The following is a 22,675-nucleotide window of genomic DNA, read 5'->3' as shown; positions in this document are numbered from 1 at the left end:
TTCCTAGAAGCTCAAAACCTGAATACATCTAGAAAAGGGAGAAGGCTTTCGGTTCACCAGATATGAGAGCTTCAGTGCTTCTTTAATGGCGGAAAGGTCTCTATCCATACGCTACCCAAAACCCAATAAGTAGAACATGAAGTAGGGGAAGCATACGCCTTTGTGGAGCTTTGTACTGCATATAAGGCCATGGTTTAGGGCATGAAAGGCGAGCAAAGAAAGGCGAGCAAAGAGCTCAAATAACACATGATAATATTAGTGAGTCAGTATTTGATGAATGCTCTGCCTTATAAATGCAGAGACAGAGACACAGAGAGAGGATAATATTCCGGATGAGAAAGGACCATGAATACTGATGAACGCTCTGCCTTATGAATACTGATGAATGTTGCCTTATTCGACTCCTCCATTTTCTCTTTTCCTGCCTTTCTTTCTCCAAGAAATCCGAAGAGAGAACCCTTGGTGGTCACCGTGGAGAGAGAGAGATCCGCCATTCATCACGGAGAGTGACCTTATGTCACACCCCAAGAATTTACAGTATTGTTATTCCTGAGATGTGACAGACAAAACATATATACATCTATTGATAGGACAAATTTACAGTGGCGAGGTCTTACAAAGTAAATAAAGAAAGCTAGTACAACAACAGTATCTTCCAAGGTTGATCTTGACTATCACTCAAAATGAATCCGCAGTTATCCTGAAAAAATGTTTACCATAGTTTGATGAGTTTGGCTACTCAGTAAGTGATCATCATAATCCTAAAAATAATCATGATTGAAAGATATCAATATTTTCCAAAATGAGATCTATTAACAGAAATGCATCAATAGTTTTACTTTCAATAAATGCATAATTAAAATAATCCGAGTAATTGAAATGCTTATAACACTCTTAACGACAGTACATAATTAAAAGGATTTCACAAAATACCCTACTGGCGTCCCAAGTAGGTCACCTATATACCCCATCAGCGTCCTGATGGGTCCACTTAATCCCTATCGGCGTCCCAGATAGGTCCACTTAATCCCTGCAGGTCCACTTATACCTCACCGGCGTACCGGATGAGTCCACTTAAACCCTACCGGCGTCCCAGATAGGTCCACTTATACCTCACCGGCGAACCGGATGAGTCCACTTGCATACTTAAATTATTTCTAAATCTTTTTAAACATTCGAAAGCAGCAATATCATGTACTCAACATATCACTGAAACCATTAATATGAATTTCACTTAAACCATTAATAACAATCACTCTCTATAACATTTCAAAAATAACCAATCAAATATTTTGGGCACAAATTTAGAAAGGTAGCAGTTTGTAAAGGCATTCTAGCATAATTGCCAATTTAATATGTATAGAAAAACTCTTATAAAAATTCAAGAATAAGAAATTATCACAATTTATGGAATATCAATTCACAAATAAACATTTTACAACAATACTATAATCAATTGCAAAAATGTCAATTTTTAAATAATACGGCAGTCATTTGCACATGAATTTTATAATGTCTAAATATTCAAAACAGTAGAAAGAAATATCACAATTTTACTAAAAGCAGAATTATCACATTTATTTCTAACAATAGACAAGAAAAATAAATAAATTTATTTTTCTAATTTACAGCATTCAAAATTTCTAACATAGATAAAATATCACAATTTTTATTAAAAAGATTATTTTTCAAGATAATGAGGTCACGTGCGCATAAAATTTATCGCGCCTAAAATTCATGATAATAAGCAGAAATAATTATTTCATTTTATTTTTAAAAAGAATGGATTATTTTTTGAGACAATAAGGTCACTTACACATAAAACTGATAAAATAAAGATCCTAGACGGAAATATCACTATTTATTAAAAATAGACTATTTTTCAGGAAGACGATGTCACTTACCCACAATTATTTGAGAGGGAGCTTCCGATAAAAATTTTCGGTTCGAGAGAGAAGTTCACTGTGTTTCGACCAGAGAGAGATCTCAAAGTTTTGTTTTAGGGTGGGAGTGCTCACATCCCCTATTTAAGTTCTTATAACGTATTATTATATTATTTTCTTACGCTCTACCTCATACCTGAGGTGTCGCGTTAAAAGCAGACGTTTATCGTACGAAAACCACGTCCGCTAAAGGACGCTGCCAGCTGCAAGTAGCAGGAGGCAAAAGCGGGCAAAGGAAAAAAGTAAAGGCAAAGCAAAAGTTAATTCAAAGCAAAAGTTTTTGAAAACAGTGATGGTCCCCAAGGACCATCATACTCAAACAGAACATCACCTATTTATAAGCATATTTTCTCCTTTTTTTTTTTTTTGAAATTTTAGGATTGTTACATTCTTCCCTCCTTAAAGAAATTTAGTCCTCTAAATTTGTGCACCTGATTACTGAAAAAGATAGGGGTATTTTTCTCTGATTTCGTTTTCTCGTTCCCAAGTCGACTCTTCTCTTGAATGGTACTGCCATAATACACGGACTAAAGGAATCTCCTTGTTACGCAACACTTGCACCCTTCTATCCAGTATCAAAATTGGCTGCTCAATGAAGGATAGGTCCTTCCTGATCGGTAAAGGTTCATATTTTAAGATATGGGACGGGTCGGGCTGATATTTTCGTAGTGAAGATACATGAAAGACATTATGGACATTTGCCAATTCGGGTGGTAAGGAAAGTCTATAAGCGACACCTTCGATTCTTTCCAGGATTTCAAATGGTCCGATGTAACGTGGGCTCAACTTTCCTTTCTTGCCGAATCTCATAATGCCCTTTATTGGTGAGATTTTTAGAAAACTCGATCACCTTCCTCAAATTCAAGATCTCTCCTTCGGTTATCGGCATAACCTTTTTGCCGACACTGAGCTGTCCTGAGCCTTTCACGAATTAATGCTATTTTATCTGTGGTTATCTGGACAATTTTTTGCCCCAAAAGCTTTCTTTCACCAACCTCGTCCCAACATATGGGTGAGCTGCATTTTCTTCCATACAGGGCTTCATATGGTGCCATTTGAATACTGGCTTGGAAGCTATTATTATAAGCAAACTCAATCAGGGGTAAATGGTCATCCCAGCTTCCTGTAGGGTCAATAACACAGGCCCTCAGCATATCTTCCAAGGTTTGGATGGTCCTCTCCGATTGTCCATCAGTTTGGGGGTGAGAGGCAATACTAAAGGCCAGTCTCGTCCCCATGGCTGACTGTAGTCTAGCCCAAAATTTAGAAGTAAACCGAGTATCCCTGTCCGATACAATGCTGACAGGAACTCCATGCAACCGCACTATTTCCTTAATGTACAGCTGAACCAGTCGATCCAAAGTGTACGTCGTGCGAATCGGTAGAAAGTGGGCAGCTTTGGTTAACCGGTCCACAATGACCCAAATGCTATCATGTCCTGAATTTGTTCTAGGCAAGCCAGAGACAAAATCCATAGAGATGTGCTCCCATTTCCATTCTGGCACCGGTACAGGCTGCAACAACCCAGCGGACCTTTGATGTTCAGCTTTTACTTGCTGGCATGTTAGGCATGTAGACACAAATAGTGCTACCTCTTTTTTCATATTATTCCACCAAAAGGTTTTCTTCAGGTCCTGATACATTTTAATACTTCCGGGATGTATCGTATAACGAGAATGATGTGCTTCTTCTAAGATAGCTTTCTTTATACTCTCATCATTCGGGACACAAACCCGGCCTTTGAATCTTAGCAAATCCTCACTACATATAGAGAATTCATCTCTCTTTCCTTGCTTCACCTCTTCTATAATTGTTATAAGCTGAGGGTCTTTCTTTTGTGCCAATCGAATCTGTTGGATTAATTGGGGTTCCGCCTTAATGTTGGCAATCATACTTACCACACCATTAATGGACGGAGTTGGATGCCAATCCACTATTTCCTCTAACAATCGCATTTCTTGGATCATTAGATGAGCTAAGACTCCCGTAGATTTTCTGCTTAGAGCGTCGGCCACAACGTTAGCTTTTCCTGAATGATAATGGATTGTACAATCATAATCTTTTAAGAAATCCATCCATCTTATCTGCCGCATATTTAAATCCTTCTGAGAGAAAAGGTATTTCAAACTCTTATGATCCGTGTATATTACGAATTGCTCACCATATAGATAATGCCTCCATATTTTTAAAGCAAATACTATTACAGCTAGCTCCAAATCATGAATTGGATATTTTTTCTCATATTCTTTCAACTGTCTGGATGCATATGCTACTACTTTCCCATATTGCATTAATACACAGCCCAAACCTTTATGTGAAGCATCACTATAAATCACAAATCCCCCACTCCCCTCAGGAATAGTTAAAATAGGTGCTGAAATTAATCGAACTTTTAGTTCTTGAAAACTCTCCTCACATTCACTAGTCCACTCAAATTTGACAATTTTCTGTGTCAATGGAGTCAATGGGATTGCGATTCGAGAAAATCCTTCTACAAATTTTCTGTAATATCCTGCCAATCCCAAAAAGCTTCGAACTTCAGTCACATTACTTGATTGTTTCCAATTAACAACGGCTTCAACCTTTGAAGGATCAACTGATAGACCTTCCTTTGATATGACATGTCCTAAAAATGTCACTTGTTCAAGCCAAAATTCACATTTACTAAGTTTGGCATACAATTTATTTTCTCTTAATATTTGCAATACCATTCTTACATGCTGCTCATGTTCCTTCTGATTCTTGGAATAAATTAAAATATCATCGATGAATACCACAATAAATTTATCCAAAAAGGGCTTAAAGATCCGATTCATCAAATCCATAAATGCAGCTGGTGCATTGGTTAATCCAAAAGGCATGACTAAAAATTCATAATGGCCATACCTTGTTCTGAAAGCTGTCTTGAGTACATCTTCACTTTTAATCTTAAGCTGATGGTATCCAGATCTAAGATCAATTTTTGAAAACACTTGTGATCCTTGTAATTGATCAAATAAATCATCAATTCTAGGTAATGGATACTTATTTTTCACTGTCACTTGGTTCAACTGTCTATAATCAATACACAATCTCATAGTCCCATCTCTCTTTTTGACAAACAGTACTGGAGCACCCCAAGGTGACACGCTGGGCCTGATAAAACCTTTATCTAATAATTCTTCCAATTGTTGTTTCAGTTCTTTAAGTTCTGCAGGAGCCATTCTGTAAGGTGCCTTAGAAATTGGTGCTACCCCTGACAATAATTCAATGGAGAATTCAATTTCCCTGTCAGGCGGTAATTCTGGCAATTCTTCAGGAAAAACGTTGGGAAATTCTCGTTTAACTGGAGTGGTATCCAAATTTATTTCTTCCTTCCTATCTTCTTTGATATAGGCAAGAAAGCCTTGACACCCTTTTCGAAGGAGGCGATTAGCTCGAATATAAGAGATTAAATATGATGGGGAGTCTTCTTTGACACCATTGAAGTAAAATACTGGTTGATTCGGAATACTAAAGGTAACAATTTTCTTATAACAATCAATACTTGCATGGTATGCAGAGAGCCAATCCATGCCTAAGATTACATCAAAATCTTGAATTTCCAAGAGTATTAAATCAACCAACAGTTCCTTTTCTTCTATCTTTATTACACATGATTTGTACATTATATTGGTGTTAATTGAATCTCCCATCGGTGTGGCTACCTCTAGAATGTATTCTAATTGTTCTGATTCTACCTTTAAGTGACATGCAAAGTGTTGTGACACAAATGAATGAGTAGATCGAGGATCAATCAAAACATGAGCTACTTTTTGGAAGATAGTAAGAGTACCTTGGATCACTGATTTTGAGGCTTGAGCGTCTTGCTCGATAATCGCAAATACTCTTCCCTTCATCTGAGGCTTCGGAGCTATCTCTCCCTGCTTTGGAAGCTGTTGTGTCTGTAAGCTAGGACATTATTTAATCTGGTGTCCCAATTTTCCACATTTAAAACAGGCTCCGGTATTCCAATAATAAGGGCTTGATCGATGATTTTTCCCACATTTTCTACATGGTTCTATTGGGTTTTGAAATGGCGAGGGCCTTGGCTTCTTGTTTGGCTTTTCAAACTGTTGTCGATTAGATGATGTAGGTCTAACATGACTGTTCTGATTTTTTGTCTTTTGGTAATCTTCAAAATCTGTTTCGACAATTTGGGTACGATCCACTATTTCAGCATAAGTTCTTAATTTCAAGACTAATATTCTGCTTCTAATAGCTGGCCTGAGACCCCTTTCAAATTTCTTCACCTTTCTTGCCTCATTATTAATCATATGCGGTGCAAACCTGGCCAATTCAATAAACTTGGCCTCGTACTGTGCTACTGTCTTATTTCCTTGGATTAATTCTAGAAATTCCATTTCTTTTTGGTCTCGAATAAAATCTGGGAAATACTTTTCATTAAATGCCTCTAGAAATACTTCCCAAGTCAAGGTTTTATTTTCTTTGACCAATACTCCTTTTGCCATTCGCCACCAGTGTTGTGCCTCACCTTCTAACATAAAAACTGCCAAGGCCACCTTCCTATCATCAGGACATTCCATAACCTCGAATATTTTTTCCAATTGCATAATCCATCCCTCGGCTTCCAGTGGGTTTACAGCACCCTTAAAAGAAGGTGAGTTTAATTTCTTAAATTGTTCGATATTGCTCCCACCATTTCCTGTAACTGACTGCTTGGGTGGATTGTTGTTTTCCATCTGATGTTGCATTAAAGCAACCATATTTTCCAAAGCTTTGTGAATTCCTTTCATATTGGCTTCAGTTATTCTGGATCTTGACTTTATCCCGGTCGGTACACACAATAAATGTGATTTTTAAGTATATTCTTTTTAAATTTCCTAAAGATCTTAAACCTATTGCTCTGATACCATAATTGTCGCACCACAAGAATTTACAGTACTGTTATTCCTGAGATGTGACAGACAAAACATATATACATCTATTGATAGGACAAATTTACAGTGGCGAGGTCTAACAAAGTAAATAAAGAAAGCTAGTACAACAACAGTATCTTCCAAGGTTGATCTTGACTATCACTCAAAATGAATCCGTAGTTATCCTGAAAAAATGTTTACCATAGTTTGATGAGTTTGGCTACTCAGTAAGTGATCATCATAATCCTAAAAATAATCATGATTGAAAGATATCAATATTTTCCAAAATGAGATCTATTAACAGAAATGCATCAACAGTTTTACTTTCAATAAATGCATAATTAAGTATAATCCGAGTAATTGAAATGCTTATAACACTTTTAACGGCAGTACATAATTAAAAGGATTTCACAAAATACCCTACTGGCGTTCCAAGTAGGTCACCTATATACCCCATCAGCGTCCTGATGGGTCCACTTAATCCCTATCGGTGTCCCAGATAGGTCCACTTAATCCCTGTAGGTCCACTTATACCTCACCGGCGTACCGGATGAGTCCACTTAAACCCTACCGGCGTCCCAGATAGGTCCACTTATACCTCACCGGCGAAACGGATGAGTCCACTTGCATACTTAAATTATTTCTAAATCTTTTTAAACATTCGAAAGCAGCAATATCATGTACTCAACATATCACTGAAACCATTAATATGAATTTCACTTAAACCATTAATAACAATCACTCTCTATAACATTTCAAAAATAACCAATCAAATATTTTGGGCTCAAATTTAGAAAGGTAGCAGTTTGTAAAGGCATTCTAGCATAATTGCCAATTTAATATGTATAGAAAAACTCTTATAAAAATTCAAGAATACGGAATTATCACAATTTATGGAATATCAATTCACAAATAAACATTTTACAACAATACTATAATCAATTGCAAAAATGTCAATTTTTAAATAATACGGCAGTCATTTGCACATGAATTTTACAATGTCTAAACATTCAAAACAGTAGAAAGAAATATCACAATTTTACTAAAAGCAGAATTATCACATTTATTTCTAACAATAGACAAGAAAAATAAATAAATTTATTTTTCTAATTTACAGCATTCAAAATTTCTAACATAGATAAAATATCACAATTTTTATTACAAAGATTATTTTTCAAGATAATGAGGTCACGTGCGCATAAAATTTATCGCGCCTAAAATTCATGATAATAAGCAGAAATAATTATTCCATTTTATTTTTAAAAAGAATGGATTATTTTCGGAGACAATAAGGTCACTTACACATAAAACTGATAAAATAAAGATCCTAGACGGAAATATCACTATTTATTAAAAATAGACTATTTTTCAGGAAGACGATGTCACTTACCCACAATTATTTGAGAGGGAGCTTCCGATAAAAATTTTCGGTTCGAGAGAGAAGTTCACTGTGTTTCGACCAGAGAGAGATCTCAAAGTTTTGTTTTAGGGTGGGAGTGCTCACATCCCCTATTTAAATTCTTATAACGTATTATTATATTATTTTCTTACGCTCTACCTCATACCTGAGGTGTCGCGTTAAAAGCAAACGTTTATCGTACGAAAACCACGTCCGCTAAAGGACGCTGCCAGCTGCAAGCAGCAGGAGGCAAAAGCGGGCAAAGGAAAAAAGTAAAGGCAAAGCAAAAGTTAATTCAAAGCAAAAGTTTTTAAAACAGTGATGGTCCCCAAGGACCATCATACTCAAACAGAACATCACCTATTTATAAGCATATTTTCTCCTTTTTTTTTTTTTTTTTTTTTTTTGAAATTTTAGGATTGTTGCACCCAACTGAATGAAAAGAGGGATTTCATTTCAAATTCAAAAGTTGAAATTTATAGACTAACTTTTTATTGGTTACATGTGGACAATCAGATTAAAGTAGATCCTATGGTAGAAATAAATCCACGTCATAATCTCATTCTAGTATAATGCAACCATTGCATTGGATCATTGCTCTCTCTATGTATACATAGGGTGTAGTTTGTATAAGGCCAAGGTTCTAAACAATCAAATTAGAGTCTAGCTTCAAATAGTATCGAGAAATGTAGTTTCAAAATTGGAAATTTTTGTGATATCCTTAAAATATAGTTTCATAATTATTTATGAAGTTTAAAGCTTCGAAAATAGTGTAGATCGACATATTTATGAAAACTTGAAAATCTTAAAAATTAATGATCCAAAATTTCGTTACAAAAAACAATATTTTTAAAACTTGCAATCTATTATATTCTCATGTCCATACATCTTGAAGTCCAGATGATCAATTTGAATATATTTGGGCATCAAAACAACCTCTTCTAGTGAAATTTTGGAGGTTGGCTCAAATTCGATTGTTTAGAGCCTCGACTCTATATAAACATTTCCCATATATATATATATATATATATATATATATATATATATATGGAAAACTCTTCCCAACGCCTATAGGCAAAAATGAATAGTGATTTCACCTACTTTCATCACCATCCAAACTTCATCTTGCGGTCACGGTTGTTCGATAGTATTTCAATTTATATTTTTTTATACAAATTAAAATTACATGAAATTTGGAACGTGTATACATCTTAATATGGCTCTCACCCCATAAAAATATGAAAAAAATAATTCGTAAAATTCAAATTGACTAAAATACCCCCGAAAATTTATGGGGGCATTTTGATTAATTTATATTTTGTGAATTGTTTTTTTCAAATGTTTATTAGATGAGCCTCACTATTATATACATACGCTCCTAATTTGAGATCATTTTGATTAGTAAAAAATAAATGAAAATTAAAATACTATCGAAAAACTGTGACCGAGCGAAGAAGTTTGGATGGTGATGTGGGCCGGCGAAATCACAGTTTATTTTCGTCCATAGGCGTTTTGTAGTATCTTCTTATATATATATATATATATATATATATATATATATATATATATATATATATATAAACATACATACATATACATATATGTATGGTAGATGCTAGGGTGAGCCCATGGGCCCATGGAACAGGAACAGTGTAAACCCAATTACTAAGATTAAACAAGGGCCAATCTGACGGTCAGGACTATATATCGGTAATATAATTTTAGTATTTTCTTTTATAAATCAAAATAGTATGAAATTTGGAGTATAAACTTTTCTCATCAAGATGCACCTAATAAAAATATTTAAAAAATAATTTACATAACATAAATTGACAAAAATACTTCCGGAACATTTCAGTGGTATTTTAGAGAATTTAATTTGTGCGAATTATTTTTTTATTAGATTCTACTAGTCTTGAAGAATAAGCGCTCCAAATTTCAAGCAATTTGAATATTCATCTATTTTTTATGAACATACATCTAAAATTTCAATTGATTTGGATTTGTAAAAAAAAAACGTTACAATTCAAACACTATCGGGCATCCGTGATTATTTGATCGGCCTAGATTCAATCTGGGCCATTGGGCTCATTTTTTCTTGTGAGCCCATTCGCTAACAGAAGCCTTTTCCTATAAGGCGTTTTGTAGTGTTTTCCATATATATATATATGGAAAAGTCTTTCCAACGCCTATAGGTGAAAATAAATAGTGATTTCACCTATCCTCATCACCGTCCAAATTTCATCGCACGGTCATGATTGTCCGGTTTTTTTTTTTTTCTATAAATTAGAATGACTTGAAATTTGGAGGTTATGTACATCTTATTAAGTTACATTTAATAAAAATATAAAAAAAATTATCAGCAAAAAATAAACTGACCAAAATACCCCCAAAATATTTTGGGGTTTTTTTGTCAATTTGTTTCATGTAAAATATTATTTTCATAATTTTCAAAGATTCTCCTATTTTTTATGAATATACGCTCCAAATTTTAGGTCATTCCGATGTGTAGAAAAAAAATGAAAAATAAAACACTACCGGACAATCGTGACCGCATGATGAACTTTGGACGGTGATGGGGGCAGGAAAAATCACTGTTCATTTTCACCTATAGGCGTTGTATAGTGCTTGTTTATATATATATATATATATATATGTATATATATATATATATGTATACATATATATATACATATATATATAAATATATATACATATATATATAAATATATATACATATATATACAAATATATATATATATATATATACAAATATATATATATATATATATATATATATATATATATATATATATATATATATATATATAGATATATATATAAATATATGCTACGGTATGCCAATTCGTGTAACGCTACAGTAAACACCGAACGGCCCAGAGCCGATCTGATGATCATAGATGTCCAATAGTTTTTTTTTTTTTATTTGTTTTCTACGAATCAGAATAATATGAAATTTGGAGTGTGTATTCATAAAAAATAAGAAAATCTACGGAAAATATCTAAAAAAATATTTTACATCAAATAAATTGACCAAAATACCCTTAAAACTTTTCTAGGGTATTTTGGTCATGTAGTTTTTGTGAATTATTTTTTTTATATTTTTATTTAGTGCGCCTCACTAAGATGTATATATGCTCTAAATTTCGTATCATTCTAACTTGTCTAAAAAACATTAAAATTCAAACACTTTCAGACAACCATGACCGTTAGATCGATCCAGATTTGATCCGGACCGTTGGCCATTTACTGTAGCGGTACGCACATGGACGTGCAGGAAATTTTTCTTACATATGTTCATATGTCCGTTTACTGTAGCGGTACACACATGGACGTACAGGAAATGTTTCTTACATACATACGTACATACGTACATATATATATATATATATATATATATATATATATATATATATATATATATATATATATATATATATATATATATATATATATATATATATATATATATATATATATATATTTATGAAGTACCTATAAAACACCTATAGGTGTAGTTCTACAGTACTTCACTTGCACCACATCACCAATAAAAGTTCATCACACAGTCACAGTTGTCCTTTAGTATTTGATTTTTTATAATTATTGTACTAATCAGAGTTTGCTAAACTCTAAGGCGTGTGTACATATGACCATGTCTTATCAAAATAAAATAAAGAAAAAGCACTAATCATAAAAAATGACAATATTACCCTTGAAATTTTATAGGGGTGTTTGACGTAATGTTTATCATTCAAGTTATTTGTTTTGTAATTTATTTGTGTGAATCTCACTAAGGTGAACACACCTACAAACTTTTCGATCATTATTATTTTTAAAAAATACTGATAAAATTCAAATACTATCAGACATTTTGTGCACGTGATAAACGGTGATATAGCTTTAGGTGAAGTACTGTAGAACTTCGCCTATAAACATTTTGTAGTGTTTTCTATATATAATATAAATATATAGTTAGGAAAATTATCCTGTAAACCTGTGAGCTTACAGGTAAAAATGCGCCCAACGGCCCAGATTGAATCAGGACCGATCTGACGGTCACAACTTTATTTCGTATTTTAAATTTAATTTTTTTCTACAAATCCAAATTACTTGTAACTTTAGACGTGTTATTCAAAATTAGGACATTCTAATAAAAATATCAAAAACATAATTTACATGAAATAAATTGATCAAAATACCCCTAAAATATTTCGGGGGTATTTTGATCAATGTTTTTTAAATAATTTTTTTTTTTGCATATTTTTTTTAGGTGCGCCTTAATGAGAATACATGCTTAAAAGTTAAAGTTATTCGAATTTGTAAAAAAAAACTAAAATTCAAATACGAAATGAAGTCGTGACCGTCAGATCGACTCAAATTCAATATAGACCGTTGGACGTATTTTTACCTGTAAGCCAACCCTTTTACCGTATCATCTTTTATCTATATATATATATATATATATATATATATATATATATATATATAAACTAAGCGACACAATGTAACGATTACATTATAGTAGAATGAGACCGTGATATGGCTTTATTTCAACAATAGTATGTACTTTAATTTGTAGGTCAACATGTAAATAAAAAAAAAGTTATTCTATAAATTTAAAGTTTTGAGTTTTGAAATTTTCAAATTTGATGCATTTAATGCCAGCAAAACCTCAAGATCCGTACTCTCTTTAAAATACTCTCTTTTCCCTTTCCCACGAAATACCCTCTCTCCCCTTCCCATGGAGCAGTAGTGCTTCTCCCCATTCCTATCCCGTCTATCGCTCTCTCACCGCTACTGCACCAGGTCCATCTCTGTCAATCTCACTCATCTGCACCATATGCGTCTCTCGCTCTCCCACCGCTGCTGCACCAGGTCCATATTGTCAATCTCACTCACATGCACCATATCCGGAGAACCAGTAGGAAGGCATATGCTTCGACATCAGGTATGGTCGTTCTCTCTGCTCTATTTCTCTCTCTTGGCTCTGGATCTCCCTCTCTCTCATTCTCCCTCTCTCTTCCGCTCTTCACTCTTGGTTAAGGCGCTAGCCTCTCTCTATGCTCTGGTTTTCTCTCTCTCACGGCTCTAGATCTCCCTCTCTCTGCTCTGTTTCTCTCTCTCTCTAGGTTAGGGCGCTGGCCCCCTCTCTCTCTTTAGTTCTTTTTCTGCTCTGGTTCTCTCTTTCTCTTTCTCTCTCTGTTAGGGCATTGGCCCTCTCTCTCTCAATTTGGGGCAGCCCCAAGGGGGCTCTCTATCTCTCTGGTTCTCTCCCTGCTTTGGTTATTTCTCTCTTTCTATCTCTCAGTTAGGGCACTGGCCCAAGTGGTCTCTCCCTGCTTTGGTTCTTTCTCTCTCTATCTCTCAGTTCGGGCACTGGCCCAAGGGGTCTCTCTCTCAATTTGGGGCAGCCCAAAGGTCTCTCCTCCCTGTTGGGTCTCTCTCTCACAGACACATACTCGCCCCCACGTGGCTCTCTCTCTCTCTCTCTCTTTCTCTCTCTCTCTCTCCCCCCACAGTGAGCTTGAGCTTGGTAGCATGCAATTATTTTTCCATTGTGTCCAACTCAGCGTTTAAAAAATCGCCGAGTCGAACCGGACTCGCCCGGTTCGACTCGGAATTCATGAAAAAGGTACCGGATCGGTTCAAAAACCGGGAATCGTCCGGTTCTAGAGAGAACCGGACGATTCTGCACAGTGACTCGCCGATTCACTGTGCGGAATCGGCGAGTCCGTGAAGAACACGGGTTGCACAGTGTTCTTCATGGATTTTTTCAAATTTGTCATTTTTTGATCATTTTTTTTGTTTTTTTCGGCATGTGATCTGTTTTTCCGGCTGTAAACAGCTTTATTCAGATTTTTCAAGGATTAAATGGTGGAAAAATTAGTTGTTTTTGGATCAAGAAAAATTCGGGGTTTAGGGTTTCCGCCATTTCTGAAATTTCATGCCAAATAGGGCATGAATCTTTCAAAATTTGTAGGCATATTGATCTTAAAGCTGTGAATCAAAATATTTTGTTACTAATTTGTGATAATCGTTGAGAAAAACAGAGTTTTTTGGAGATTGAAGGCTTCGGTTCACAAAAATAGGTAAGAACTTTAGGTTTTTTTTTTTTTCCGCCATTTGATTTATTTCACGGCATATTTTGAACAAAATGAGTTCAATAATTAGGGTTTTTAATCTTTATTGTGTCTAGTATGATTTAAAATTTTCAATTTTACGTAATCTGATCAATTACAGCAAGAAATTTGATATGAACAGTGAGATGCCTGCGGAACCAAATTCCGCTGTTTTTTTTTTTTTTTTTCCGCCTTTTGATTTTGTTTTCATGATATATTTGAAATAATGTGTTAAAAATTTAGGTTTTTGATTCCTTATATTGTTGTTTATCAGAAAATATAGTCAATTGGATGTAATTTATTCACTTGGAGGTGAATTTTTTAGTTAAAATCGCTTATGTAAAACGACTCTGTGAAGAACAAATTTTTTTTTTTTTTTTTTTTTTTTTTTTTTTTTTTTTTTTTTTTTTGTGTTGCCCATGATAGAATTTTTTGTAATCTATGATCGAATTTTTTGTAATCCATGATCAAAATGTTTGTTTTTTTTTCTTGTAATCCATGATCGAATTTTATTTTTTATTTTTTATTTTTGTAACCCATGATAGAATTTTTTGTAATCCATGATCGAATGTTTTGTAATCCATGATCGAAATGTTTGTTTTTTTTTGTAATCCATGATCGAATTTTTTGTTTTTTGTTTTTTATGTAACCCATGATAGAGTTTTTTGTAATCAATGATTGAATTTTTTGTTATCCATGATGTAATTGTTTTTTTCTTTTTTTGTAATCCACGATCGAATTTTTTGTTTTTTTTTTTTGTAATGCATGATCGAATTTTATGTAATCCATGAACGAATTTTTTGTAATCCATGATAGAATTTTCTGTAATCCATGATCGACTTTTTTGTAATCCATGATCGAATTTTATGTAATCCATGATCGAATTTTTTGTAATCCATGATAGAATTTTCTGTAATCCATGATCGACTTTTTTGTAATCCATGATCGAAATGTTTGTTTTTTTTACTTGTAATCCATGATCGAATTGTTTTTTTCTGTTCTTGTAATCCACTATCGAATTTTTTGTTTTTTTATGTTTTTTTTTTTTTTGTAATCCATGATCGAATTTTATGTAATCCATGATCGAATTTTATGTAATCCATGAGCGAATTTTTTGTAATCCATGATCGAATTTTTTGTAATCCATGATCGAATTTTTTGTAATCCATGATCGAATTTTTAGAAAATTTATGATTTTTTTTTTTTAATCCATGATCGAACTTTTTGAAAATTTGTTAATTTTTTTTTTTAATCTATGATCGAATTTTTTGAAAATTTGCTGTACTTTTTTTTTTAATTTCTTTTGATCCATGATCGAATTTTTTGAAAAATGATGATTTTTTGAAAAGATGTGAAAATCGTGATAAAGTTTTGATTATCGTGATGTATTAAACATTTAAACCCAATTTTTAATTTTTATTGTTTGAGTTTGCTGTAAATTTTTTTTTTTTTTTTCCATGATCGAATTTTTTGAAAAATGATGATTTTCCGAAAAGATGTGAAAATCGTGACAAGGTTTTAATTATCATGAGGTATTAAACCATATTTAAAATTTTTATTGTTAAAGTTTTTGTTGAAAAAATTGTATGTTGATGGATTATTTATGCAAAAAAATGCATGTTATTATATTTTCAATACAAAACTGTATTTTTTTTATCTGTTGTTCATGGATTTTTTAGTTGGAATGACTGATGTTAGCCGGCTCTTTGAAGAATTGTTTTTACTATTAATTTTTAATGCAAAAAATGTATGTTCTTGATAATTGAGTTGTAGCCATGTTTGGAGCTTGCATTTTGTATTATTCTAAATGTTTGTAATTGATATGTACGAAAATATTATTGTCCTTTTGCAATAACAAATAACAACGAATATGACTACATGAACTACCGCAACATATTATCATTACATATGGTGATTATTTTTCTTTTTGAACTGTCAGGTTAATTTAAACTTTTTACATCTTAATTTAGATCGTATATTACTAATTTTATGCTTTATTGTAGTCCATGTATGTTGATATACTTATTCCATGATAATTCTATGTTTATCCTTTTGTGTGATGTAAATTAAATGTTGAATGGCGGTTCATGCAGGGGAAGAACATATCAATATTCGCATATTCATTTAAAAACACGAAAATTCTTAATGGAGTACCCTCATTTTTTATTGAATTCCTAAAAAACAATATTTATAATGAATTTTAATAATTTTTTCGGATTTTTTTGGAGCTTTATTCCGACCGATTCACCCGATTCCGATCCGGATCGCCGATTCGCCGATTCGCCGATCCGGATCGGTTTTTGAAAAGCCCGATCCGGGTCACCGATCCGGTTTTTAAACCATTGGTCCAACTTATTATGTTAAAGGAAGATGTAGTTCTTGTGCGAAAACTTTGTTCCATGAAAATCCATATCTGTTTCTATTAGTCAAGAAATTTAAAGCTCGAGAAATTTCTACCATTAGAATATCACAGAGGATATGGGGATCATATGGACTGTTTAGTGGGTTCGGGGGTGTGGGTTTATGACATTTCCATATGCTAAATGGATTTTGTTTTAGTGAAGAAAAAGGGATACGTGGTTTTCCTTATTTTCCATTGCCATTACGTAGTTACCCTCATTGGATTAGATGGTCCCTAGCAAGTAAGAATTCTGGGTATCGTTAGTTTCGTAGCATTGGATTGGTCTGCCCATGGAGCTCTTAACCCTACTGTGATGGATTGGCAGTGGTTGCAGGAATTTTCATTAATCAGCCGAACATGGCATTTTTTAAGGAACTATTGATCATATTATTAAGGCTTTCATTAATTTTTGGATGATTTATAGAACCATGGATAAGATGGTAGATGGTATTGTGAATAGTTTGTAGCCTCTACATGGAACAATAGTTTCTGCCGGTCATTCTCATGTAGAAACTTGAGAGGCACTTATGTAGGGCTAGTTAATATTTCTGTGGGGTTCACTATTTTCTCTAGTGTACTCATTCATGTTTGGGGGCCAGTCATTTGTTCTAACAGATAGGGGTGACAAAACTATAATCTCCATATTCATCCTTATTCTTTTCTCATCACTTCTTCCTCGACTTTTTATACTCATGGTTCTTCTTTACATTTTGTGTTCCTCTCTCTCTCTCTCTCTCTCTCTCTCTCTCAATGAGGTTGTCTACGATGCAGCAGTTAAAGATATCAAAATCAGTATCAAAATTCATATCCCAATTTACCAAGCAAGAAAGTATCACTCAAGTAACAGTTATATGGTGGGTGTGATTGTTATTAGATTTGGGAATGTTGTGTAAGCTTTCCTCATATTTGCTGGCCTAGTTGCAATTGAACTTGAATCACCCTTTAGTTTATTAAATTAGTGTCAGTGTTTCAAAAAGCGCAGTCGGGGGGGGGGGGGGGGGGGGGGTCGACGCTGCCTAACGCATAGGCGGGTGCCCAAAACCTGGGCGACCCCGTAAAATTTTTTTTTTTTTGGGTTTTCCCTCTCTAAAATAGCTTGTAATGAGTTTTAGGGTTCAAGTGAATCTAAAACCCATAATTTTGCCTCTTTAGTATTACAAAAATTACTCAAAAATACCCTCAATAAGCCGCAATTCCGCCCCCGCCTAGGTGGGTTTAGGCAGCCGCCTAGAGAAATCCGCCTAGGCGGCCACCCAGGCACTGGTCGATCCGCTTTTTCAGAAATTGAATAGAGTGACAGGCCTACTTGTAAATGAAAGCAGATTCTAGTGCACAATGTCTATTATTTAAGAACATAATTGCCGTTGAAATTACTTACTTTATTTACGGGATGTTAACTGGTGTGAATAGTTATTGGGCTCTTTCTTTTAATGATTGTGTGATAGTGTCATTCGTAAAGTTGTGTTCTACTTGGGCGTCGGTGGGAAGAGGGCACTTTCATCTACAAGACTGCACAATATTCGAGCCAACAACATCTAACTTCAAGTCACTGATCAAGTTATTAGAGAATCAACAATATTTGATTGCCTATGGGAATTCTGAGAAGCATCTAATGATAGCCATGTTAGCTCTAAGTTTAGTGATCCATGTTGAGTAAAGTGTACTTCTCAATCTTACATGTATATTTCTTTCTCCTCATAAAAAAAGGAGTACTCAATCTTACATGTTGTATATTTTGTTCTCCTCATAAAAAAGGAGTAAACGTGTAATCATAGTAAGATGTACTCATCAATCTTAATATACTCTATTTGAATCAAAGGCAATTTTGTTGTATGCTGTTCTTTCCATTTCTCTTTCTGCTTGATAATGTTGGGTTAACCCAAGTCTTTGGGTGCCTAAGAAATTATTCAGAAGCATTGTTTAAAATGTAAGTGGACATCGATTTATTCGAAAAGACATTAAACCATGTCATAGACAGGCCTTATATAACGTTACAGTTATGGGGAAGTTTATATGTACCACCCCTTGCAAATAAGAATTTGCAGGATTTGGGCATGGCCTCACCCCATGCAAATTTAGCCTCAAATCGCGTACGAATTAAAATCCAATTGATGGGCCTCGTATACTTTTACAGTTTATTGGCAACTATATGTGACGCTAAAAATCTCATTCAAATTAAATAAGTATTTGCATGATTTGTGTATGGCCTCACCCCTTGCAAATTAACCCTCAAATCCCATCCGAATTAAAAATCCAATTGTTGGGCCGTGAGAGAGAGAGAGAGAGAGAGAATATGAGAGTTTAAAAGGAATTAAAATCCATGTTGTGGTTTCTAACCCATAGCACCTTCACCCCAAAAGTGAAAAAAGAATGATTGAAAAGGAATTTCCCCATATTTAAAAAACTTGAAGGGCCGTTTGGATAGGAGGAAATTAGGAATCTTCGATATTTGAAATCTAAGGAAATCTATGGATTTTCAATATCAGGGACTTTTATCATGGGTTCCTCAAATCTCTTGTTTGGATATATTCAAAATTCATGGATTCCTTGCAATTACTTTAATTACCATTGTTCGGTAACAAACTTGATACAATCTTTCTCTCTAAAATTTAAAATTTGGGATAGTGTCTATAAAAAATTTGAGATAGTTTCTTTTTCTAAAATTTGATATGGTTTCTCTCTCTAGAATTTAATATACTTTCAATCCAACACTTAAAATTTGAAATTGTTTCTCTAGAAATTTTGAGATAGTTTCTCTCTCTAAAAATTTTAGGTGTTTCTCTTTCTAAAATTTAACATAGTTTCTCTTTCTAAAAATTTAATATACTCTCTCTATAAAACTTAAAACTTGAGATAGTTCTCCTCTTCAATAATTTTTTGATAATTTCTCTCTCTAAATATTTTTAAGTAGTTTTTTTTTATTAAATATGACAGCTTTTCTCTCAAATTTTAAGATATTTTCTCTCTAACAGTTAAATTTGAGATAAATTCTCTCAAAATTTTTTACGATAGTTTCTCTTTCTAAAAATATTTATATACTCTCTCTCTAAATTTGCTATAGTTACTGTCTAAAATTTTAAGATGCTTTCTCTCACTAAAACTTCAATTTTGAGATAGTTTCACTCCCTAAAATTTTAAGATATTTTCTCTCTTTAAAACATGATGCAGTGTCTATAAAATTTGATTTAGTTCCTCTCTCTAAAGTTTAAAATTTGAGATACTTTCTCTCTTCATAACTTAAATTTTGAGACTTTTTCCCTAAATTTTTCTGAGATAGTTTCACTGTAAAAATTTCATGTACTTTCTCTTTCTAAAATTTGATATAGTTTATCTCTATAAAATTTTAAGATATTTTATCTCTCAGAAACATAAATTTTTGCAATAGTTTCTCTCTCTCAAAATTTTGAGATAGTTTCAATCTCTAAAATTTTTACGGTTGTTTTTCCCTCTAAAATTTGATATAATTTCTATCTTTATATTTTTAATATAGTTTGTCTAAAACTCAAAATTCGAGATAGTATCTCTCTCTAAGAAACATGAGATATTTCTCTCTAATTTATTTTCAGCAATTTCTCTTCCTAAAATTTATAACAGTTTCTTTCTAAAAATTTAAGAATATTCTCTATCTACAATTTTAAGAATACTTTCTCTCGAAAACTTAAGATTTTATATACTTCCTCTCTCTAGAAATTTTGAGATAGTTTTTATCTCCATAACTTTTTAGGTACTCTCTCTAAAATTTTATATAGTTTATCTCTCTAAAAATTTAAAACTGAGATTGTTTCTCTCTCTAAAATTTTTGAAATAGTTTATCTCTCAAAGGTTGACACAGTTTCTCTCTCTAAAATATGATAGTTTCTCCCTACAATTAAGATTTGAGAGTTTTTCTCTCTAAATTTTTGCGATAGTTCATCGCTCTAATTTTTTTGATACTTTCTCTATCTAAATTTTAACATACTTTCTCTCTTTAAAATTTTAATAAACTCTCTCTCCAAAAGAAAAAATTTGCGATAGTTTATCTCTAAATATTTTGCAATAGTTCCTCTCTTTAAAAGAATTTAGGTACTTTCTCGTTCTAAAATTTTCATACCTACCAAATGTTCCCTATATTTTGGGTTGAGGGAGCCAATGAGTGAAATCCATGGGCCTTTTGAAATTCAAAAAATCAGCTTTTGGTGTGAAAATCAAATTATGGAAAAGTAGTTCTTATTTTCATGATTTTAAGTATCCTAGTCATTAAGAAATCCAAACGATGGATTTTTGCAATATCCAAGATACTAAAAATCCATGCCCTTAATATCCATGTACCCAAACATGCTAGAAAGGAATTTTCCAAGCATGATATCGTCGACTTTACCAGACAAAATTTGGAAGTCTTAACTCCATCAAAATAAGACTATGAATCAATGACATAGAAGTAAGCGAATTAAGAATTCCACAACAAAAGACAACCTCACAAGAAGTGGATACTATTGCATAATAAGTCATTGAACTTCTACTTGAAACAACTGAGAGCTTGTTCATTCCATAAACTAAAATTTAAAAACACATTTATGTTTATTGATTTGAATGCATAAATATATTTCATTCCATAAACTGATTTCATTATCTGGGACTGAATCTTCCTCTCTTTAAAACAATCTCTTCACTGGCTTAACCCCTCTGTCTTCATGAACCACTTAACTGCATTAAAATTCAGCAGCATATCAATACAGTTTTTAACCCTTGTTAGTTCTTTATAAAAAAAAATTGCTTTAAGTGAGAACAATTATAGAAAATCAAAGGAGCTTCATTTAAGAGAGATTGCTGCAAAAAACTAAAAGATAACAATAACTTAGGTTTAAAGTTTGTGCAAATTCATAACACAATGCGTCCTGGAAAATAGCGTGCAGATCATTAAATCACTGAAATGAACAAACACCTATGAAATGTACAAGCATTTTTCAGAATAATTAAAAAATGTAAATTCAAACCATAGTAATCCCTAGAAGCATTATTTTATTCGGCCAAGACACCAAAGTTGCATTTGTGCATATATGGATAACCCTAAATAACCAATATAATCACCAAAAAACTAAACCCATTTGAACAAGACCTCTTTCCTAAGGGTAGAGCTTTAAATTTTTTAGCACCAGAACTACATCTTCCTTACAATAATTTGCGCACAAAATGGCAAAATAGTTGCACGTTATCAAGCTTACAGTGGAGAGAGAGAGACCCGTGTCTGGGTAAGAGAGAGAGACCTTTGGGCTGCCCCAAATTGAGAGAAAGGGAGAGACCCCTTGGGGCTGCCCCAAATTGAGAGAGAGACCCCTTGGGCCAATGCCCAAACCGAGAGATAGAGAGAGAAAGAACCAAAACAGGGAAAGACCTCTTGGGCCAGTGCCCTAATCGAGAGATAGAGAGAGATTCTCTACATTTCCCCATTACTTGTATCAAAAGTCCCTTTTGCTAATATATTCCCAATGTGTACGTTATAAAATAATTTTTTAAAATAGACTCTCCACATTTCCTCAACCTCATCATCCTTCACTAATATCATTTGATCCTCACTCTTAATGCATTTATTATTAGTATAAGTCCCGACGCTTTTTCTCTCTTATTTGTGCTAATTTGAAGATATTTTTTTTGCCTTCTCTTGTTTTTAATTTATTATATAGATTATCATATGCCTAAATTTTAGCTTTAATTACTACTTGTTTAGCATTTTTTTTAGAATTTTTATATTATTCTAAGTTCTGATTGCTTCTATTATACTGCCAAATTTTATAACATGATCATTTTTATCTAATGGCCTTATGAACCTCATCATTCCACAACATCCATATCGAACTTTTTTTTTCCCTCTAGATTCTCCTAAAATTTTTTTTGTCACTTTCTTGATACATTCA

The 22,675-nt window shown here is 33.2% G+C and overlaps 2 long non-coding RNA genes across 2 annotated transcripts; one reads left to right on the top strand and one right to left on the bottom strand.

Moving 5' to 3' along the window:
* The first annotated feature begins 12,941 nt into the window (after window positions 1-12,941).
* LOC148782474 (uncharacterized) lies at window positions 12,942-18,602 on the top strand. The gene is made up of 2 exons (XR_016053598.1): window positions 12,942-13,212; window positions 18,230-18,602. It is a non-coding gene; the product is annotated as an uncharacterized LOC148782474 (long non-coding RNA).
* Window positions 18,603-21,277: 2,675 nt separating this feature from the next.
* LOC148782473 (uncharacterized) lies at window positions 21,278-22,203 on the bottom strand. The gene is made up of 2 exons (XR_016053599.1): window positions 21,986-22,203; window positions 21,278-21,467 (listed from the first exon to the last, which is right to left on the bottom strand). It is a non-coding gene; the product is annotated as an uncharacterized LOC148782473 (long non-coding RNA).
* Window positions 22,204-22,675: the final 472 nt, after the last annotated feature.

The sequence above is a fragment of the Amborella trichopoda genome, chromosome 4, assembly GCF_054954075.1.
Source record: "Amborella trichopoda isolate Santa Cruz 75 chromosome 4, AtrichopodaSantaCruz75HAP2 v2.0, whole genome shotgun sequence".
Lineage (NCBI taxonomy): Eukaryota > Viridiplantae > Streptophyta > Magnoliopsida > Amborellales > Amborellaceae > Amborella > Amborella trichopoda.
Note: the sequence above shows the minus strand (reverse complement) of the source record. Positions and strands in the feature narration are given on the sequence as shown.